This window comes from Nesoenas mayeri (assembly GCF_963082525.1).
Source record: "Nesoenas mayeri genome assembly, chromosome: 2".
Lineage (NCBI taxonomy): Eukaryota > Metazoa > Chordata > Aves > Columbiformes > Columbidae > Nesoenas > Nesoenas mayeri.
In genome coordinates, this window is record NC_137543.1 from 53606087 (window position 1) to 53628625 (window position 22539).

A 22539-nucleotide genomic window follows, 5' to 3' on the forward strand; every position below is an offset into this window, starting at 1 on the left:
CCTGTTTTGCTTAATTGTCACTTGCTCTGCCCTCAGATTATGGAATTCAAATGGCACTATTCCATCTGTTGTCAATTGCTGTTAGCAGATCTTTAGGTGCACCAGTATAGCAAGAGTACATATGTATCTCACTTGATGCAGATTGAGAATTGTAACGTTATATCACTGCCTCTAAAACTTACAACACACTAATCTGTTTATATTTTAGTCTCAGTTATTTCACCTGTGTAAGACAGTAGGTGCCTCACAGTACATTTGTATAGATATGGGCATGGGTGCTCTCCTTGTATAATTATTAGATAAGATTGTGGATGTTCCAAAAATGGGACATTACCTAAATAGTTTCTCAATAGCTGCAGAAAATTTCACTACCTCAGTTGCTCAGTCGAGCAACTTTTACAGAGATTGCATGTCAGATACATCATCTGAGTGAGCCCTACCCTGTGATCAGCTCATCTGTTCCTACTGAGAGAACAGACTTCAAGAAAACTGTGACCTGTGATGGGACTTCATCCAGGGAATGGTGGTATGCTATCATAAGGGAACTTTTTACTCAGCATTAAGATGTTCTTGCAACTCCATAGAAAGGGAAAGCAATAGGTTCCATAGTCTCTGAATAAAACAAACAATTGGTAAAAGTGAAGAACTCTTCCAAAAATCTATCAAGTAGAAATTAATTTATTAGTATGCACAGGAAGCAGTGCTATATGTAACAATTATGCAATTGTGCCTAAGCATACCAGGACACTTATGCAATTCTTCCAAAGGTTTATAGAGGAATTCAAAGTAAAAAAAAAAAAAAAAAATCAAATGTCTACTATTTGCAGATCTGAAATTCGTATAAGCCAGAATACAAGGCTTGAAAAAAATAATTAATGACCTGTTCCTGTCACTGTTTACTGGTGACGTACAGACCTTAGTCTTTGTATAAAAATGCACAAGAGTTTGTTTGTCTGCATGTATATGTGCAGTTACTATAATTATTAAATCCATTATGTCAAGTTAAAATATGGATAGCAGAATAATCATTTGTATATGTTGTTAACTCTGCATCCAAACAGGGATCTATATTTAGTCTTATGTCTAGAAAGAAAGACAATGTTATTAAATTATTTTAATAGCCTCTATGCTATTAATAGTTTCTCTGATTATTTTGCTCTTGCTAAATATTCCTTTGTATACAATTTTGTATGTGAGTCAAGATGTACAGTAGAGAATGCTAGGAAAATCCTTAGCTGATATAAATCACTGTAACTCCACTGATTTCTTGCATAGGCACGTTTTTGTGAGCTGAAGTATTTAGACCAATTTTCTCATGCTCCCATTGTGCAGAGCTGTACAGCCATGCCATTACTATATCTTCATCTGAATTGTCTGTGCTGAAGGCTGCCAGTTTGCCTCAAGGTAAGTCAAGCATCTTCTAGTAGTGAAGGACCGAGTCACTCTTTTTGTTATTTCCATCAGAACAGAAGCCACCAGGTTTTAATTTGGCCAGAGTAAAAAGCTGAATGAGAAAATATAACTAAAAACCTGTGCAAGTTGGCACATTTAATTTACATTTCAAGAGGAGGGTAGTGCTGCTTTTGATAGTGCAATCATTTAAGAATGCACTTAACTTAGAAATTAATCAAACCTGAGAATGTGGCAGAGTTCATATACGTGCTTACGTGCCTTGCTAAATCAGAAAACTCATCCTCACATTAGTTTGTCAAGTGATGTGATAAATCTAGCTCTCTTTTGTTCACAAATCACATAAAAGCAGGTCCATATTTATGTAACTGTATTTATTATTCATAAATATTTATTGAATAGTTTACATAGCACTATGCAGTCTAGATCTGAATTACCTGCTTTAGATATATATTTTTTACAACAGTTGTGACAACTATTTTGATTACTGGAAAAAAATTTCATTGGAATAATAGTTGAAGACAAACCATTTTACACTTGAATGACATGGAATTGATATATATAATGTATGCCTTTGTCTCCCTTTATCTCTTCTCTGCTGTTGTGTTGCTCATGCTAATCATTACTGGTAAGCAGGATGATGCAGACTTGATTTGTAATCAAATCCATGCTATGCACTGCTGTTTTATTCTAAAGTGTTATTTCCACCTTTATTTTCATACGTGATGTATGTAGAAGACTAAAAAGATTTTATTTACTTTAATAAAAGATAAGAGTTCAGTAAAAGTTTAAAATTCTCTGCAAAAAAGGGTATTTGGAATTACTGAACTTTAGCAGAAATTGAGGGACTTGATAAGCTTTCAGCAAATAAATACTATGTTCCTCTCAGTGGAAATAAAGTTGGATGAAAGTAGCATGATCTATGTAGCTATGAAAGCAAATTTGCTTCTTCCTTAGTAGGGAAAGTGTATTGCCATTCCTTTCAAACTTCTGAATAATTTTCTCCAAGACAGAAAATTGACAAACTGGGTCTTGTGAGATCAAATGGCTAATGCATGCTGATACGGGACCTGAAGCAGAACAATAGAGCCCTTCAGATGGTGATACTTCTGTAGTTTGTTTTGGGTTTTTTTTTTTGACATATTTGTATGCTAGCCAATACACTTTAGCTGTTCCTGAAGATTTCTAACTATAATGAGGAAAGATGTCTCAATGACTGAGAATGAATTTGGTACTCAGGAGATGTGTGGTCAATCACTTACTCTGCCATGGGCATCAGGGCAGTGATTCAGGTGCCTAAACACAAGCATCTGTTGCCATTTCTGATGCCCTGGCCTCCAGCTGTTGATGCAGAAGAGCACAGGTCACCTGTGGGTTCTGTGTCATTACTGACTGCCTGATGGACTTGTTTTAGACACAGCTAGTGGCAGCACTACATACCTCCATGAGACACCTCAAATCTCTCCCCCAGTGTGACTTGAGCAAGGCTTAGGCTTCAGCTATTAAAAGTCCTACATGCAGGTCATTACTCAATGAGACTTGCAAAAGCCTCTAGGTGTCTAACTCCATGGTACTGCTGAGAAATTCTTCAACAATTTTAAATATGCCTTTGGGCACCCTAAATACCTAAATATCCCTTTAAAAATAGACCTTGCTCTGATTGGGGGTATTTATAAGAAGCAATGAAGCGTGGTCAGCAGTGTGAATCCAAGCTAGTATCTCTGCATGGCTTTAGGTGATCAGCCACACCAACCTAGACTGGTGGACACTGGTGTGCCCTCAGAGTGCATCACAATGCAATGGGAACATGTTTTTGTCACAGATTGCTGGTCAGCAAAGAGTCTTACGTAGGTTTGTTTTGAGGGTTAGACACCTTAGGAAACAGAGAGCAACATGAACAAGCATTTTCAAACTAGCCTTTTACAATGCTTAGTTTCCACTATATCTCAATTAGGCCAGTTCCAGTTAAGGCCTCAGTTAGTTTTGAAATTGTGATTGTAAAGAATGTGTTTTCTTCAACGTGCAGAGGAGAGAGTGGTTCCTAGTCTATGCTCATTAATCTCTGTCTTTGCAAGAAGCAGCTGGGGGATTATTTTCAAATACTTTGTAATATTTAAAGTAACTTGTATTGAAAAATGTGGTGGTTTTCTCCTATATATAAAGAGCAGTGTTTTGCCTTTATGACTGTTATCATGGTTGCCCTAGATTCATAAACAGAAGTGAAAGGAATTATTAATCTTCTCTCCTTTAATTTAGGTAATGTGATATTTGGCCTTAATTATTGTCTTAAATATCTTAAAAAAAAATTAAAATATTATTAGACTTTGATAAAATTTCATATTATGGTAGGCTGAAACAGTAAAACAAAGCTGGAATTACGTAGAGCATGACCTTTCCTTGTATGATGTCTCCTTGTACAAAAATAAGTCTCATCAGGCTGTGATTTAGATGCCAAGCCAAAGGATGGTAACTGTAATTAGAGGCTTAAAATGGCAAGATGAAATATCCTTACATTAAGTTTAAATTGAAGCCTTAAAACATCAGGCAAATGTTTGATAATTTTTCACCCTATCCAACTAACTTATTTCTTGTTACTTGTCAGTTCTGCAGCATCTTATATTATGGAAATATCCTCATTAGTAGTGTTCTCAGTGGAATAATTGGGGCATTATGATTTTATGTTCTCTTCTCTACAGCCAGACAAATGACTGCTGTACATTTCTAACATCAGTTTTAAACGTGTAAGGACAATATAAAAATGCACTGTAAGGCTTATTTATGTGATAGGTTTGAAATCTGGGAGAAATGCATCACCTTATTTGCTGCAAGAGGATTTGAGAGAAAGCAGAGCAGAGAATAAAATGCCGTTAGTTCTATGTTGGTACAGATTGTTTTAATTTCATGACATTTTTATGCTATCATGCACTTTATAATATGATGGTATCTTGAGTATTTTTTGGTAGCTGCTCTGTTGTGTGGTTTGTAATGAAAATGCTGACACAGCTTTAAAATTTCAAACTCAAATTCAGATGTAGGAACAGCATTATTCTAACAGTAAGGAAAGTCATTTCAGGAATAAGTTTAGACATTTGCCTTGGAGCAAAGCGTGACTAATACCCTTAAGCTATCAGCAGAAAAAAAAATAGAGGCAAAAGTCTTTTTTGACCATGACTGGGGAGAGCAAAAATCCTGTAATCTCAGTAATAGCCCTCTCAAAGGGTACTGCAAACACAGTTTAAGATATAAAATATTCTGTAACAAGTACAGTGTTTGAAGGATAAACTGTGAAATACAAAGCAGAAAGGGAAAAGTCTCCTGAAGAACTATAAAACTTTTCAAAGAAGGGATAAAAAAATTGCTTTCCATCTCCCAAAGAGAAAGTCTTCAAAACATCTTCAAAACAACATACTGAGACCTACCTAAGAAATTCTAAGTGACTTTAGAGTGGTCACTTGGGTACATTTCTTAGCACAACTGCTCCCTAATGTGCTGTAGTAATCATCTGAAAACTTGTAGCAAAGGATCTGATTTTTTATTTTTTTTCCCTCAAGTGCATCAGTGAGAGAATTTGGATACATAATCGTCATATATTTTTTTTCTTGAAGGTTTTTAAAGTGATTATATTCTGTAACCAGACCTACCCAGAAAAGGACAAAGGCAGTTTTTCTAGTTCCCAATCATTCTCTGCCCATTTCTTTCAGTCGCCCTGGTGTTTCTATCTCCTCCTTCCCAGCTTCCACGCTGCCTTCTCAGCAACATAGCACATCCACAGAGATCTCTCATCAAAAGCATTCTTCTTGTCATGGTGTATGGAATGTTCACCTGACTTCTCCACTTGCCTCCTGCCTAGCCACATAATTGCCATATAGAGGCCAAGGCAAATGTTACACATCCTCTTAGTGCTTCCTTACTTCTCACTTTCTTGCCTATTCATTCTCTTTCCCACCCTGTCTTTCAATTTTGTTTTAAAATCATGTATTTTCCCCATTACTTGCTAGCTGGAGTAAGGATCAGGAAAGTAAAATGGAATTTTACATTGTACAGAAAATGGTCTCACCTATGTAGAGGCTGTCAATGAAAGAAAAAACAAAACAAAACAAAACCTTTTAAAGAGAAATCACCATCAGGGGGCTGAGACCAAAAGGGACTCATTAACATGTATCTGCTGCCTTTTGACAAATGCACAATACGTTTAGTAACAATCATGTACTGCCAATGGAAGAACTCCTATTATTTTAAATCTCCTGTTTAAAAATAATTTTCTTATGCAAAATTATTCTGCTTCTTTTTTTCAATACTGTCACTCTCATGATTATAATTCCCCAAGTCAATGTCTGTTATTTATATCCACACTTTACTCCTGCTGAAAAGGCTGAAGCTCAGACATCTATTCAGTGTTTTCTGGAGACAGAAAGTGAACTGAAAGAACAAAGTCAGGGGGTTTAATAGAGTTTTTCTTAAAGTAAAATTGACTTTCTGTAGTCACTGCACATAATTTTCCTGCTAGGTTTTCTGATCAGGCGTAAAGGTACCTGAATTTTTGTGTGTCATTTTTATTTCAGTTTTAATGAGTGCATATATATAAATCTTCATTTTGAGGATATTTTTCTTGAGACTTTGTTGGGCTGGACTTATTATTTCACTGTTGGACAGCCATGATATGACAGACAGGCATAGGTCATTCAATCCAGCCAGCCTTGCTTGAGTGACTGGAGCTCTGGTCTAACTTGACAGTCTGCTATAAGGAAACCAAAAATTATGCCCAAATGGGTTCAAGTCCAGCATGTTTGTGCCCTCATATCTATTCTTCTTATTCTTTCAGCTTGCTTCTTGCTTTTCTCTTTCTTTTGACAGCAGAGATGGAGTGATAGATAACTACAGGATGAAGTTGTATAACATCTGCATGTATTTCATGCCATGAAATTTTCTCTGTTGGCCATCTGCCCCTAGAATCCATTTCATTGCCATGGCTGAAAAGTGCTACATATTGTTAGCTGGCTGGTGAATCCTGACTATATTCAGTAGCTGACATTACATTCTGACTCCTGGTAGTTGTTATGACTAATGGTAGTTTTAGAAAAATAAAATAAAAAATAAAAAAGGAAAAATAATAAATCAGTCATTAAGGTTTTCTTGCTTAGGAGATGATATCTCCCTTCAGTTTCTACATAACTTCAGTAATGCAAAGCTAAAATCAAATTAATTTTAGGCAAATGTAAAAGTAATTTAGAATAATATTTATTTTTGTGTAGCAAATAAGAAAAATGGTCTGCTATCTGATGATGTCCCTAACTCAAGTTTAGATCAGACATGTGCCCAGTGCTAAATTTCCTAATGCAGCTCAAATCTAAATACTTAATGGTTGGTACAATACAGACCTCCAAATCAGCACAGTGTGGCTGGCAACATTTCTTTTTTTAATTTGTGCTCCAGACAGTTCTTATTATACCTGAAAAAACCTAAAAGCTTCCTTAATTGTTATTAAACTGTCTACATCTTATTTCCAAAAAGAATATTTAAGGGAAATAGCCAGTTTTAATTGCTGAATACAGTAAACATCAATGTACAGTACATATTCAAGGACATTAAAATATAAAAATAAGGCGAATTATAGGCAGGGCTGTGGAAAGGCTCTAACACTGAGCTGTTAAAACTGAATGGCATCCTCTAATGCAACTCTCTGTCACTGCTCCCTCCATTTCTGAATATTTCATCTTCTTGGTGGCAATATTCTTTGTTTAATTCCTACTCAAGGACAATCAGAAAAAGCTAGAAATAAAATAGTCCTTTTTATTTTTTTTTTTCCAGAATATAAAGTGAGAGCTAAACACAAAATTTTCCCATTATAAAATTAAAAAAAACCAGCATCTTTTTCTTGAGCAGTCTTACAGACAGAACCACCATGTGCTGCAAGATTCAATACAGGATAGGAAGTATAAAAATCCTTTCCATTATTCTGAAGGAAATTAATTTAAATCTGACGCAGTCCTGATCCTACTTTTACCTGTGTATTTAGAGCAGTCAGAAAAGATTCAGCAGCAGAAGGCTCATAAATTTTCTTTCCTGATAGGAAGCTTTTCTAGGATAAGATCATACAGTCTTTCTACAGGGGAGCCCTTGTCCTCAGAAATAATTCTTAAGCACTTCAATAGGTCTGCTATATGTGTTTTAGGCTCATCAACACAAATTAAGGTTGAGCAATTTTTGTTTTAATTGTTGTCTATGCTTTAGTCCTTTTTCAGTTAATACTCGTACAAGCCTTTACAGAGTTTCTTCCATTTATGTGAGATACTCAGAAGACTCAGAAACCTCAGAACATTTGGAAGAGATGCTGGTTTTGCTGCACTCAGTGGCAAATCACTATTTAGCTTCAAAGAAGCTAGAATTAAAAATCATATATCTTTGTTGGCACAAAACTCTATTATATCTAATAGACCACATAGCCTCCCTGAAAAACTCTTCAGATTGGTGCACTTGGTTTTATCTTCTCTGAAAAAATAATATAGCCCTCTGCCAAGTGCATTGATCTTCAAAAATCAATATGTCACACAGCGTTAAAGCAATGATATTAGATTCATTTTACAGACTGTAAAACTTGAGACATGCTTTATCTTAATTTACATCCTTCTCAATGTGAAGTCTAAATTCTCAACTGGAAAATATTTCTTCTCTGTAGGAATGGATTTCTTTTTGTGTGGTTTCCTTTTACTAGGTTTCTGTCTTGAAGACCACAGATTAATTTGTATTCTCCTTCTTTCTTCTCAAAGCTCAAAGTGGAATCTCATTAAATATCTTGCTATAGTCAAGTATACTTCGGTCCACTTGTATTATGTCCACAAATCTTGCTTTTATATCTCTGAAAGAGATTAATTTGAGTTGACCAGCTTTGGTTTTGAAAAATGGATGTAGTCTTAGCCAATGTACTGAAATTATCTGGTTCATTAATCAACCCATCCTGTCATTGAAACTTGATTTTTCAGCTTCAAATTTCCCAAGTATTTCTGCGTTTTCAATGGGAAAAGGTAGATTCAATATATTAAGTTTAAACCTGAAACACTAACTATGTCACAAAAATTTGTCATGCCATCAGACCAGCCTTCACAAATCCTATGTACTAATTTAAAAATTGTTTTGTGATATGCATTTGTGTCCTAAGGTTATTACTGTCACCAGTGAGTTCTCATTTATGGGATGAAATCAACAGTTTGTTTTTTTGATAACCACATCCCAGATTACTTTGCAGCTCAGACAGCCGCTTCCCTTACTCTAGCTTCCACAACTGGATTTTGCAGAAACAAACTCAGCAGAACTGTACTCAATTTTGATTGAGGAAGAAGTGCTCTCCTCCTTTGCTTAGATGTGGTGTTTCTATATGAGTTCACCCATGTACATCAGGCTTAATTTGGTCCATTTTTTGAAAAAAAAAAATTAAAATAGAATGGCTGCACAAAGTCCTAGCTATCCAGAAGGCAAATCAGCTGGAGACGGAGCATGGTAACAGTGTGCCAGCTTCTGAGCCAAATTCAGGCTGGCAACAAATCCCTGAGGGACCAAAGGTGTCTGTCACTAGTCATGACATACAGCTAGTGACATTAGAGGCAGCTTTAAGGTGCCTCCTACCTTCCTAGTAACAGCAGGCCTGCTTGTGACAGCACTGAGAATTTAACACATTAACTATCATGCAAAATTCAGTTGGGAAGTTAGCAAATCCAACAGTCATATTAATTTGTTTTGTGCTTAGGAGATTCTGCATAGCTCTCCATGCACAGCTTTTAGAAAAAATGTTTTGGAGTGTTTTCTTTCAAATATTGTTAGGACTGATTAAAGTTTTGGTTTCTGATTCTGATTACGATGTGTCATAGCAATTAAATGCAAAGTAAGGACATATAAATCATATGCTACAATAAGCATGTCTCTAAGACAGACATCACATGTCATTACAAAGATCTGGAGACAGACAAATCAGCTGTCAACCATGCTAAGTGCAATTCTTTCTGAAAAATTACACTACCTGTGTCACCAAACATTGGGCAATGTAACCTGTAGCAAAATAAATAGCACAATTATGTGTTTGTACATAAGCCATCTTAATTCATTTTGTGATCAGCTCAAAAAAGAGTGGAGCTCTGTCCTTACTGCTTATGTCTAACTGCTCAGAAGACCGTAAGACAAGAAATTATTTTTTTTTCCTAAATCAATAGATGTTTCTCTCTCAAACAAGATTGAACATGGCTCATTTGGGTTATAAAAAATAAACTTATTAATCATAACTAGCTATCTATCCTGCAGTGAAAAAAATAACAAAAGCAGAGGTTGGCACAATCTCATCTAATAAAATAAAACTCTTTTTATCCATCTTTGTCTGAGATAACTGCTCTCTTCATGCTGCAGCAAAGCGGTTATTCTAAGAAGTCAGTTTAAATGCAAAAAAAATATTAGTAAAGGGAACTATCTGGAGGACTTCAGTATTTGTTTAGTTCTAAAACTCTGATTTTTTGCAAGTTCAAATTTCAGCACACAAAAATATCTATGATAATTCTGCAAAATGGCTCCCACTGTTTTTCACTAATTGAATACGCCATGATCTCAAGCCCACTAAATGCAGCAGGGAAGCCGCCCATGATCTTGGAGATTCAAGACACTGGGGTGACACCACCACCACTAAATCTGTAGTGAATTCTTCATTAACTTCAAGGTCTAATATCAAGTCTTCTTCGTCTGTACCAGTGCACAGGACTTGATCACAAAGACGAGTTGTGAGAACCAGCATTGTTTTAAACATTGCCATGAATATATGCTTGTCCAGCTAAGAGAGTCCATGGAGGTTTTGTGCTGCAGACATGACAAAGAAAAAGTAAGCACAGCTATAGTGAGAGAGGAGAGCACCTGCTAATATCCAGAGTGACAGAACAGAAGCTGGATGTTATTTATTACTTCAATTCATTTCTCTCCTGCCTTGGCCTAAGACAGGAGATTTCAATCTCAGCTTATCTGATCCCGGAGAAGGTGAGGAAGAGGAGGAAAAGGAAACCAAAATATCAGAGTGAATATGAAATATTGAAGAAAAAAATAACAGATACAGATAAACATGCAAGAACTGTAATTGCCTAGTGAAAATACACAAGTGAGTGCAATTCATAGAGTATATTTAAGAATTTTATAGAAAAATATTTTACTCACCTATAAACCTCAGTAAAATAAAATATTAATTTTAGCCTGTGAAAAACAGTTGCTAAAATATTAGCAGATGTTCAGTTTAGTCCGAAGAACTAAAGTAGTTAATCTTCCTTCTTCTGCCTGCTCTCTACTCAGCAATATTCCTTTTTCAACCAACTGTGTGAAATCCTCCTGCTTCTAAACCTCTTTTCCAACAGCCTGCCCCAGAGGAATCACTTTCTTTTGATGGCATTCTTTTAACAGCCTTCCTGACAGGATTAGGAATAACTGCACTAGAATAAGGGGGGTTACCTGATTCAGTTTCTGCAAAACCATACCCCAAATGGAAGGGAAGTTTTCACAGGCAGGCGATTATGGGATTACACATGGAAGTGGTTGACTGAGGAGGGGGACGGTGCCAATATCCAATATCCAATATCCAATATCCGCAGGAAATAAACACTTTCCCATAGTCGTAGGGTAGGTGACATTAACCGTGCAACACTGTGAGAGATACCAAAACCTCAGTCTTGCTGAGAACGTAGGTAGTGCTGTGGACCTGAAGATAATATTGTTGTTGGGAGAGAGTGAGTCAGCTTTCCAGTGCAAGCATTTGCTTTTTAATGGAAACTTACTCATCTCTAAGCACGTGTAGCTCCAGGACCGAATCCAATGATGAAAAAGTAGGCTTTCCATGTAATTACAGCTATGCAACGTGATCGATCTTGCCTTCTGTTTCCCATCTGAAGCAGACTATTCTTTCCACAAAATATAATGCCAACTGCTGTTATGATTTTTTTGGCACATTTGCAGGACTTTCTGTGAATGATACAGCATTGGTAACGTTATTTATGCAAGCTGCCCATCTAAACTCAGAATACCTTGGCACCCATTCCTATATCAAAGCTTGCAATCAATATGTGAACAGGCTGAGTGCCATTTGAAAACATAGACATGAATGTAAGGCAGCCAACACACCCTTTTTTATTATCATATGTATACTTCGGGCAGGAGTGCCAGCAGTCTAGCAGCTTGCTGCTCAGACTCTGAGAGATACCCTTTTTCTTTTTATCTTTTTATATTTCAATTTTTTTTCTTCTTTTTTTTTCTTTTTTTTTTTTTTTTCATTTTCAGGAGTACTTGACTATTCTTAAGCCTCTCTTAGAATATAGTTATATAGTTGTATTGAAAAGCACCTTGCATTTCTTGCTATAATGCATAGATCTTGTATCTTTCCTAGAATAAAATCTTTTCCAAGACAGAAATTCTACTAGTAAATATGTTTTGCCTCTTGGCCAACATTTTCAAATGTGAAAAGTTTCAAACAGTTTTTAAACTGTCCTGAAAAAAAATGTTGATACCTCTTGCTATGTGTGATACAACAGAGGAAATATTCATTCTGACTTGGGGCCGTATTAGATCAGGGAGACTTGCAAGCCGTCTTACAGATAGATGTGGAATTGCTTATCCCACACACAGTAAGCCTAATTCTGGCCTCTTCTGGGTTGGAGATTATTAGAAAGGATTAGGTCTTGACACAGTAGTCTGACCTCCTTCTTGCAGAGTGTTACAGCAACTCTGTGTACCCATATAAAATGCTCATTTGCTTCTTGAATCTCTTTTATTTCTAGGACAAAATGGCTCTGTGTAATGAGTTCCTTAGCTTGGCTGCACCCATGCTGGGTGATAAATGATTTTCTTCTGTTTTTTTTTTCTTTAAATTTTGAATATCCTGTTCCTCGTAGATTAAGAAATAAAGACTCATTTGATTTAAAAATATTCTGAAAGCTGTCTCAGTCTTTCAAATTCTTTGCAAAAGCTTTTTCTCATCCAGCTTTTCTTATTACTCTTCTCTGAATCTCATGCACTTCTTTACTATGCATACTTTACACATTATTCCAGACAGGAATACTAGAAAGCAGCATTTTTCTTGCATATAAAATAATTGTTATATTCATCATACTATTGATTGTTCCATGCCTTGTGTATATTTAGCATAGTATTTGCTTTGTATCTGGAATTACATAGTGAACAAAGGTCTCCATTTAATTGACTGCAATAATGTATAAGATCATTGACATTAATATAAAATCCTATAAAGTGTATGAAAGTTCAATTTATCTCTCGCTCATCCCTCACACACTTCACAATACTTGTATTTATCGATATAAAATGCATTTGTCTATTGTTGTAACATGTTTAGTCTTTCTCTGACTGTAAGTTACCACATGACTACTTTCCCTAGCACCATGGAGCACCATGGAAATCAAAAGAAACTGTGGTAACTGAGTCTCTTTTATGTATAGAAGCATGCTTTACCTGCAGTGAGATGTTCAAAGGGTCAGAGGAGACAGGAGAGAGGCACAGTGTTTCTTCTCAAAACAATGCTCATTATATTTTTCCTGCTCCAGCAGGGAGATTGGACTAGATGATCTTTTGAGGTCCCTTCCAATCCCAAACATACTGTGATAACCTATCATCTCACATGGGCATCCCGCTATATTGCTTTTACTTTTTGCTTCAGCCAGATACAGGTATAAATATTTCTTGTCTCGTGCACTTGGATGAGTAAAAGCAATTTTTAAAATATTGAAAAAACATTTGCTACCTGTACTTTAGAATAGCAACTGTGTTTAGTGAGATACTTCAAAATTTGGATAACAAATAAAACATTTTGATTTAACTGTCTTAAAACGCTGAATATATTAACTCCATCTTGAGATATCTGTACAAATTATTCTTTTGACACTTACTGTTTCTCATTATTTTTCTTAGAAAAAAAAAAAAAGAGAGAGAAAAAACATTACTTCTTAGCAATATGCTTGATTGCTGCTTGATTTAATATTCAGTGGGCCATTCTCTGCTTTCACAGGCTTCCTACTTCTGTTATACCAGAAAAAGTTGGAACAGTCAATGGAATGCTATTCAGAGTGTTTTGGGAATTAGAATCTAGAATACTTAAATTTGGAACAAAATTCTAAGTTTAAGAAATTCCAGGGGCTATTTATAAATATCCTGAGTATTGGAAGTCAAGTCTCACACTATATAAAAAAAATTATTAAAATATACACATACATGTATGTATATTTAACAGTCTAACTTTGACACTCAGCTTTGATAGTGTTAGTGTCAAGATGTGTGTTCTAAGGCAGAAGAGAATACCTGATAACTTCATGAGCCCAAGTTGTGGTCATCTCTAATATTTATAAAAATGTTACTGCAATGTCTAAAGATAAATTACTGGGTAAGATTGGGTCACTTGCTTTTTTTTTTAGAGCTTGGGCACATGACAAAACCACATGGTATTACAACTGAATGTACATTAAATCTCTTGGCCACAAATATTCTTACAATTAAAATCTTTTGCTGGATGTTATTGTGCTACTGATTAAAAACACTTTTCTTTAACCCCTTCTTCTGTCATAGACTTACAATCGAAGAAAAGTAAGTCTGTTGTCATGAGGTGAATTCGCCTCCCATTTATGCATATGTGAATGCAGAAAAACCACTTATGACATTTTCATAGAAGGAACTAAAATATTGTATTTTTAAAAAATGCAAAGCTATTAGGTTTTGATTCACAATGAATTTTTTATATCAACATTGCCAGGAACTAAAATATCAAATGAAATAATTATGTTTTGGAAAGACAAACTATCAGCTTTTTATTTACATTAATGTCTTTGATGAATGCAAAACTATTTTCTGGTGTTTTCCAGGCCTTTGTGGACCTAGAGGTCCAAGAATTGTTTGAGAAGCCCAGGGAGGCACAGGCTATAGGAAAGGATACAGAATAAAGTGAATTCGAATGTTAAATTCTGCAGTGAAACCAAACATTTGAACTATCACTACTTTCGACCATGCACGGTGTAGCTGAAGTGATCATAGGTTGGAGGCACAAAGCTACTTTTGTCCTGCTTGAGTTGTCTGAGTTATCACGTAAAGGTTGATGTTCCTACACCTTGAATTCACTGAGCAAGACTACAGGCTGGAGAAAAAGCTGTTCCTTCTGCTTACATGAGCAGTACCACTTTTACTAGTAGCCCCCCTTATTTTTTCACAAAGCATCTCAACTGCCAGCATTGCAAACAAGCAAAAGTGTTCCCTGCTCTCTGCAGCTCTCTCCTGGCCGCAAGAACTGAGCAACAGAGGGAAACAAATGCCTCCCATTGCTTCAATATCTGCCAGCCCCTTCCTTCTCCTTTGCCTTACCCAGCCTTAACCAGGCTGCGGTAAACATAACTGCGCTAACACTGTTGCTGTTTATATGATATTCAGAATTGATAGCTTCAGGGAACAGTATTATACAGTGGAAATAGCTTGCATCTTGGACCTCAGCTGGTAAAAATAAACGCTGAAGTGCTGTGAAGGTTGACTTATTCCCAGTCAGCCAGCTATTTGGTTTCTCTAAGGTCTTTGACAGATGAGCAAATCTTGTTGCAGTAGTTTAAGACATTATCATCCCCAGCTGTCAGCTCGGCTATTCTGCTGGAGGTTACCACCTCCATAATAGTGTTTGCTATTTGTAAAGAAACAGTCTTCTAATTCATACCCTGGCATTTTGCTCAAACTCAGTTTCAGTGGAAAATTAGGCTAAAATACTGGACTCCTTACCAGGTCGGAAGTGCAAGTAGCTACAGCTTTCTCCAAAGCAAAATACTTCTGATTCAGCTATAGCAACTTGAGATTGAAGGTGTCTCAAAATCTAGTTTTGTGATTCATGGGTATTTTCAAATATTCTTTCTATCAGGATAAAAATTCAGCTATTTTTATTATTTAAAAACTGTAAAAAGTGATCTAGATAGCTTTTTTCATACTAATCTGAAGGGTAGGACCAATAATACCGAGGAATTTTCAAATTGTTTGCAATATCGTATTTTAAAAAACTATTGCACTGTTTATAGCTTTACCATGCTTGGAAATGTTTACTAAGAAATTCTGCATAGTCTAAGCCTGAATTTTCTTGGAAAACTTTTTAAATGAAAATAGTTCTACTTTCCTGAAGCATGAGACAAAATAAAGTGATATTTTGTTTGGAAACATTATGGACAAAATTAATTCAGTCAGCACAAGTATCCTTTTAGGACACGCCTTTGGGGGCAGCAAAATAAATACAATGAGAAGTGTTTGTATGTAACACCATCATGTCTTCTTCTTCTGGGCCCAGGAAATTAACTTTAGAAAATGTGCAGACCTCAGTGTGGATTTGCTTAAGTCCAACAGCCAAATCCACTGAAATCATCCTTTCTGGACATCACTGTAGCTTCACATCTCCTGCTGCTGACAGCTCACAAAAAAACTGCCCCTCTGGAAATTATCTGGGCTGTCCTCAGCCCCTCACAGCCCTTATCTTGGGCTGTACTATGCAGGGGTCTTCACAAAGGGTCTGACTGTGTGATAGGGGGTTAGAACTAGATGATCTTTAAGGCCCCTTCCAACTCAAAGCACACTATGATTCTGTGATTCCATAACCTCAGGCTTTGGGGATAAAGTCGTTGTCTAAAATGGATGAAACACCTCATTCAGCACACGTGAAGATTTTATCAAGAGAGAACATATGCGTGGTCGCAGTGGGCTATAGCAGAGGTCCATTTTGTTCCTCTAAGGCTGAACTACTGATATCTGGAGAAGTGTAAGATCCTGGATCCACAGGCACTGACAGGAGTGTACTCTCCTCGTGGTCTGTGGCTTAGAAATTCCTGGACAAAAATTTCTGGACCCAGACCATACATGTTGATCGATTTATTTAACTGCATTTTGAGCTCCTATAAATTTTGGCCTCTGCTATCTTACATGGCAATGAATGCTATACTCGAACAATGTGCTGTTTGAAGAATGGATTTTTCTTTGCTTTGAACCTTTCACCTGCTAATTTCTGTTGATGGCTCTTAGTTTTGTATCATGAGAAGCAATGTCGTTCTCTGTTTGTGTTCTCCAAGCTCCTCATGATACCCTATACATCTGTCATAGTCCACTTCAGTATTCTTTTTCAAGGCTGAAGAATCCTACTCTATGTAATTGCTCTCCACAGAGTTGTCTTGCCTTGTAACTCTCCCCTTGACTTTTCTGATTGTATAATACCCTCTCCTGAGAATGGATAAGGAAAGAGAAATACACAAACCATTCAAGATGAAGGTACATCACCAGTTCTCAATGTTGTATTCATGTTTTGTATTCTTCACTCTTTTCTTCTCTTGCCGTTTTTTTCCAACTTTGGCAGGCTTTTTTTTCATTATTCAGTACTGAGTTGATACTTTGACCTGCTAAAGTTTGTCTAAAGTTTCATCTCTGAGGTGCAGCAGCTAATCCAGGGACTCAGTTACGCACAGTTAGAATTAGTTTTCCACATGTGCAATGCTTTATGTTTATCATAAATAAAATAGCACACTCACTATATTCCTCAGCTACCCAATAACCTAAAAACTCTTAATAATTCTTCTCAGTTGTACTTTGGTTTTACTGTATGGAGTAATTTAGTATCAACAGAAAAGCTTTTGCATTTGCTATCAGTTCCCTCATACAAAATCCTTATAGCTATAGGTTGTGCAGGAGCAGCATTTTCCTGAGTGACTACTTTACTTTTTCAAAAAATGGGAAACTGCATAGTGAATGAGGCAGGAGTTTGTCAACAAGAAAACCAAATCTCAGTTGTCATGGTACATGTATGTTTAGGGAAGAATATTAGCTTGACTTTGCCTGACACTTGATGGTTTCCTTCTAAGGTAGCAGCTGTGCAAAAACGTTAATCTTGTGTGGAGTGAGTTGTGTACAGTACATACATATAGTTTTACATAACAACTGAGCCACTTTGTGTTTTACGGTTTGCTGGCTAAAATCTTCTTGCAAACTAATAATGACAGAATTTCTCTATTTCATTTTGTTAGCCTACTTACTCACTGGCTCTTGAAGTGCTGCAGGTGCATTAATATTTGCAGGAAAACTGTAACTGCTCGGAGGCCTTAAGCTGGGTTTTCCCCTCCCCCACATGTGCAGAAATCAGTCTGATTAGAAAAAAAAAAAAGAAAAAAAAGTTCTAAGCAATCTCCTCATTACCATACTCCATGCTGGAAAGGTCAAGGGAGTGTTCATGAATCCTCATGCTGTCTTCTTGAAATAAAGACTATAGCTTATGAAGTTACTTTGAAAGTAATTTCCATACAGCATAGAAATGATCACAAACGTATTCAGACTCCATTTAAAGATTTGTATTTCATCTTCTGTATTGTATTTATTCATGGAGATAAACTGGGTTTAGATCATAGGAAATTTTTCAGCCTGTGGCTATTTCACTTGCGGCTTGATAGATTTGTTTCCAGCACTTCATTGTATCTAATAATGAGTATCCTTAAAATCAGAATTCCAGGACCTCATATTTTCTCCTCTTTTCCATTATTTAAGGAAGAAGGATTTTCTAAAATTGCCAGAGGAAAACAAAGGCAGTATAATATGCCACGTACTTCTCTTTTGCTTAACATAAGATGCCACTGACAAAGCTGAAATGCTCAATACAATACTTGAAGGTGGAGCTGGGTCCAAAAGCTGTCTCTAGCTAAGGCGATAAGTTTCTCTGTGTCTGCACCAACACCCTACTTCAGGCAGAGGCATGGATCCAGGCACTCCTGTGTATGTGGTTCTCCACCCTGTTTGCCAGCACATTTCTGGCACAGCTTTGTCCTGGTCCAACTGGCACACTCCAGGCAACTTCTGGGCATTCCTGGCACATAGCAGAGGGGAAGGAATATTCTCCAAAATTCATCTGGATGGAGGAAAAGCAGGAACACATCTGGGCACATGCTGTGCTGTACCAGCTGTGACTCATCAGTACAGTGTTCAGTTCTTCTGGGCACTGGAACACCTCAGAGATCACTCTGCACTGCTTCAGGCTCAGCTGGGGTTCATGATGCCCCTTATGTGCCTATGAACATTTGCAAACAGCCTCTTGGGTTTTTTGCTCACCCTGATGAAGGGTCAATATCTTTAAGAAAAAATCTCTTGAAGCACATAGCATCACTTTTAATGAAAGATCTTCTGTATTGTTATACTGGTCCTGCTTTTCATATGCATGCTAGTGCAAATGACATGCTTTTATATGCTGTAAGATTACTGTTGTAGGATAACTACAGAAATAATAGACCAGTGCCATCTGTGATGCTGAGAATCTGAACGTACGGTGTTTATTCAGCTATGAAGAGTTTATTTTGCAAATACGCATCTGAATCTCTGTAGAATAAACTACGTACAAAGTGTTTCATTCTGCCAGAGTTATGTTGCATATCTGATGCCTTCCCTTTCACTTGCCTGTCTTATTCTTTCTTAAAAACCCAGAAGGGCATAGTTCAAATTCCCAGCAGAGGCCATTTATATTCTTAAAAGACTTCCAGGGCTCTTAACTCCTGAAGTTCCCTCTGTCTCAGAGGCTCTCTGATCCATCTGTGCTCTCCAAGCTGGAAGTTCTCAAGGAGTTCCCACATGCATTTCTCTTCTATGGGCTGGATCAGATGTACTTCTGCAAAGGAATTGTGGTGGTATACTGTAGTACTAGTGACGTTTACTAACCATATCAAAACCATGAAAAATTTGCAACAAACATTAAGGTTAAAAACTAAACCTCGAAATCCAAGCAGTTTTGTGTTTCCTTGATATTTTCTTGGCAAAATGTCTCTTCTTAAAGACAGAACTCTGGTAAAATGGGGCAATAATATATTCTGGAATACAATGTAGTGTCAGAGTAGCATTTAATTTTTTTCCCTCCTGATTAATTTATAGGATCTGTGAGATTATTTTTTTTTCTGGTGTAGCTTACCTGTGGCCTCCCTACATGCCAGAGGAAACAGAAATCCTGTGCTACATAGACAGTTCAATATCTTTATGATTTTGAACTAGAGCCTAAAAATAATGTGTGGATGTTTATTATGAGATATCTAGAAAGAATAGTTAGAAAGCTACTGAGCAACATTTACTGTTTTACTGTTTTTATAGATGCTCATTATTGAGACATCAGAATATTTCTGTTCAGGAGAATAAACTTACAATTAGATCGTTATCATTCTGAACCTTGATATTTCATAGGAATTATTAAGTCAACCAAAATTTAGATATTCTTATATGAGGAAGCATAATACCAAGACAGCATACAAAAAAGAACAAAAAGCTTTTGAAATTTATACTAAAGATTTCAGGTTTTTTTCTACATATCTATAATTACAACATCATGACCTGAGGAATAATTCTCTTTAGAGATTACGTAGCTCTTTACAGAAGGATTTTGTGCAAGATTTGGTTTCTAAATAAGGTGAATTTATTCACACCTCTGTCTTGCTGTCTCTAACTTGCGGAGTGCAAGGTTGTGCTGATGTGAAATGGTAGTATTATATAGTTCCAAAAAACAGTTACTTCAGATGCATCTTTTTTCAACTCCTTTGTTATTCACTCTTTCCACTTTTTGTTGCATTAATTTTCAGTATATTTGTAACTGTCAGTTCCATAAGCACAGGGCAGTCCTGTCTTTAGCCCTGAACTATTAATTTTTAACTAGCTGTTCTAGGATGTGTCACCCTTGTTTTCATTTGTTAATTAATTATATGCCAATTAGAAGTAGTTTACTTTCTCTCTTTTATTCTTTTGGAAATAGAACTTTCTCACCATTTCTAATTTACTTCTCTCCAAGTATCTTGCATAAATGCTGGAATCATTTAAAAAGCAAGTAAACAAATAAATCCACCAAAATAAAAAAAATGTTGATGCAAAAAATAAAATTAAGCAGTAGAACTGGGGAAAAATATAAGACTCTTGGTAGTCAAGATGCAAATATTTTTCATGTGCTTTGCATCAATTGTTTTAGCTGTGTCGGTACTGCCTACTTGTTCTTTAATCCATCTTTATGGATTTTAATCCTTTGTCAGGTTCACAAGTGCTGTATTTTCTGCTTTCTCTATTCACGGCAGGAAAACAGTTTAGACATATTTGTGACTCACTGCCTGGTAGTTATAAGGAAAACGATGATATTTTATTTCATGTGCTGAAGAGGTTCAGGGTATTGTCCTTTGTTTTGTCAAAAGTGAGGGAGATGAATCATTGAGATAAATATATTTTTAACCCACAATGTATTCTAATACTGGTACTTTATTGATTTATTTTGCATCGAAAACAAAACAAAGCAAAACAAAACAATCAAATATTTTGTCTGCTTTGTGTCAGACCTTTTAAAGGCACAATTTGCCACAGGCTTTTTGTTCTAAATGGCATCTGAATTTTAAAACACAAATTCTAAGGCTGAATCATACACACACACAAAAAAAAAAGAAAGTGGACAGAGCTTGTGGTTTTGTATTGCCTGCCTGTTGGCTAAAAGAACTAGTCAAATTTGGATTTTGAAACAACAGGGGCTCATATCTTTCAGTAGACTTTCTCCTCAGAGTAAAAGAAGAACCCACAGAGAGTTGGGACTCTGCATATCAAAACACAGTGCTAATTCAGGACTGCCAGCAAAAGCTCTAAGTGGTCCCAAGTGAGTAGGAACTTTGATCTGAAGTGAGATAAAATCTACTGAGAAAGAAATGGAAAGGGGAAAAATAATATCCCTGTTGTTCAGAGGAAGAACACTCTGGCAATATTAATTTCAGATTAAGTAGTCAGGTGTGTCAGTTCTTGATGGACGAAAAGCACACATACAGCAACAGCTCCGAATTGCTTCATATCTTGGAAAAGCCAGAGGAAGAGGGAGGATGATGCTGTTTTAATGGCAGATACGATCACAGATGGTTCTGACTTCTGAAAACTTGGATATGTTTGCTTCCTTGTAGATTTTATCAGACAAGTTCAGAGACTCACTGCTAAATACGCTAAATGGAGCTGAAGATAATACCTCTCACTCAGAAATCTTGAATTCCACCCGAATTCTGGTTTAGAAAGCAGATAACCTTTTAACAGAAAAATCTGTAATCCCAATTACCAAATCCAGAGAAGGTAGAAGGTATCATTTGGATAAGCAAGTAAAATCAACTCTGTATGTATACACAATACACTTGCTTCCTCTCTAGCACAGCATGTTGATAGAATTGTGGAGAGAAACAGTCCCAGGTACTGAATTTGTTTAATCTTGGAAACAAACTCAACGTTCAAGTAACAGTACAATAAACGAACAGTGTTATGTTTATATATTAATTTTATGGTCATCAAAGTTTTGTTAAAGCTAAATTAAGTTCAGATTATTGGTATAATACAATATTCCCAGATAAAAATTCAGCTTGTCTAAGGGAAAATATATGAGACATATCTTTGTTAATTTTCTTTGCGAAGACTAACAATCAAAGTTAGGCATCAATTTGATACAGGGAGTTCATATGAAACAGTAGTTTCAAAAGTTGTAAATTTATACTGATGATATAAACTTTATTCTACAGAAGTCAGATATCAACATCTCACTTGCTGAGAACAAAAGATTAATCCTCATTATTTTATTTTCTTGTAACTTAAATCAGGAGGTAAGAGTTTTCCACTTCTCAGATTTTGCTCAAGGAACAAAAACCATTGAATTGTTTTTTTTTTTCAATACAAAAATTAAAGACTACCCTAAACACGTCCACAAATCAGCTGAGTTCTCCCTTCTTTTAGAATTGCATTTCTTTTTGGACAGCTCTCGATCAAACTGCTTGGACAAGGCCAAGTGCAAGGTCCTGCATAAGGACTGGGGCAATTCCAAGCACAAATACAGGCTGGGTGGAGAATCGATTGAGGGCAGGTCTGAGGAGAAGAACTTGGGGTTGATGAAGCTCAACATGACCTGGAAATGTGCATTTGCAGCCCAGAAAGCCCACTGTATCCTGGGCTGCATCAAAAGCAACATGATCAGCAGGCTGAGGGAGGTGATCCTGCCCATCTACTCTGCTCTGGTGAGACTCCACCTGGAGTTCTGCATCCAGCTCTGGGATCTCCAACCTAAGAAGGATATGGACCTTTTGGAGCAAGCCCAGA